Below are 1,993 nucleotides of genomic sequence, written 5' to 3'. Positions count from 1 at the left end.
CCCCCCCCCCCCCCCCCCCCCCCCGCCACTCCCAGCCACCTATCGGCTGCTGGTGTCCAAGGGCGAAAGATAAAGAGGCTGGAGAAATGGAGAAAGGAGCTTGGTCCCAGGTTGGGATGCTGTCATTGCTGCTCTTGTTAATGCGACAGCCGTAGTATTTACTCTCAATTACTGAGCACTTGCTGGGGCCAGGTGCTTCCCACATTGTTCTTGTTGTTTTTGTCCCCAGCAATCCTCTAAGATGCTGTTTGCTTCCGACAGGCTGGGTGGTTTGCCGAGGTCACACAGCTGGTGAGTGCCACACGCAGGATTCTGACTCAGGCAGTCTGGCTCCTAACTGTCTCCCAAAGTCTGAATTCCAAGTGTCAGCTCCCCACAGGAACGTCCTGATACCCCCTCTTTGGCGCCCCTCCCCCATAACTGCTTCTTAGTCTCCAAGGCCTGCCCATAGGCCCACACCCTTCTAGAATAAAAAAGGAACACCCCTGACGACATGGAGTCCATATTGCCATGGGTCCTGGAGATCCAGGCCCAGAGCAGGACTCAGATGCTTCTAAGGCTCGCCAGCAGCCCCCCACTCAACCCCCAGCACCATCACCTTCCCCCCCTCCACCCACCACCCGCCCTTGTGAACAGAAAAGGCTTCTTCTTGGGGAGGGGGCCCAAGCCTGACCCACAGAGTTTGGCGCTGAGGAGGGGCAGCTGGGGGTCCAGGGAATTCAGCCGGACTGGGTCCCTCTCCTTCTTCCCTCTTCTGGAACCAATGGCTTTGGGAAGGGTCCCAAATGTGGGGGGCCAAGGTCTTTGCCAGAGAACAGGGCATCCCTGGAGTCTAGGAGCATGACCCTCCTCCCCATCACAGCCACAGGGATTGCAGGTCCTAAAACAGGTCCAGGAGGGCGCAGGGCACTGAGTGCTGGCCTGGGGGAGGTGCTCCAGAGAGCACCGCTCATGGAACCAGACCCGGGTCAGGGGCTGCGGGGAACAGTAGCCAACCCTGGGGGACACTGTTCTCCCGGCTCCAGAGGGCAGGCACGGAGGTGGGGGAGCATGCTGGTTCCATGGGAAGCAGCCTCCTTCCTGACAGTGCTGCACCGGGTCTCCTCCCCTTCCTCTCCTCTCCTCCCCCCTCCTCTCAGCCCTTTTCTTCTGACTCCTCCTCCCCAGCTGAGAAGCCTGGCTACTGGCCCAGCAGGGTGGGGAGAGGGAGGAAGAAGGGGGTTGCCCCTCCGTGATGCACCGGCAGCTAGCTCATTTACTAAGGGGCAGGGGAGAGGGATGCTCCCCTGGTATGGTTTGGCCTCAGGTAAGGAGCAGAGCTAAAAAGGACAGTGAGAATGAAGGAGCCTTGGAGGGGAGGTCCCCAGCCCCACCGAGGCAAGGGTGTGTTTTAATTGCATCCTCTTTCTATCTCTTCCAGGTCATGCTTCCTCCTGTCTTGCTTGCCTCCTCCAGGAAGCCTTCCCAGACTACCCTTCCAGGCCTCTCTGGGCTCCCAGGGCCTGGACAGCCTCATCTCCTTCTTGCATGCCCCAAGCCCAGCAGGGTGCTGCCCTCAGGAGCCTGTTGATTCTCCTGCCAGGTCTTGAGTGTGGGGTCCCCCAACCCAGGAAGCTCTCCCCACCACGGAGAAGCCCCTGGTCAGTCTCCACTTCAGCCTATGTACAGCCACTCCTGGGGTCCTGCTCCCTGCTGGGGATGGGGGATGGGGCATTCTGAGCACACACAGCCCTCAGGGTAGTCAATGCACCCCAGGGTGCCCCCATCCTCCCTTCTGTTCCCTGTCAGCTGATGTCCACCTAACAAAGATCCAGTCTCCTCTAAGTCACCCCAGGGGCTTTGATGGGGTGACAGGGAGACTTGAAGGAGCCACATCTTCTGGAGGAAAGAGGAGAGGTGACCCCACACTAATCAGTGTTGGGAAAGTGTTCAGAAGGGCTACGGGCAGTCCCGCTGGGGACATGTTGGTTTAATACAAAAGAAGTCGGTGATC

Source organism: Mustela nigripes, chromosome 1, assembly GCF_022355385.1.
Source record: "Mustela nigripes isolate SB6536 chromosome 1, MUSNIG.SB6536, whole genome shotgun sequence".
Classification (NCBI taxonomy): Eukaryota; Metazoa; Chordata; class Mammalia; order Carnivora; family Mustelidae; genus Mustela; species Mustela nigripes.
The sequence above is the reverse complement of the archived record's forward strand: the minus strand, read 5'-3'. Positions refer to the sequence as shown.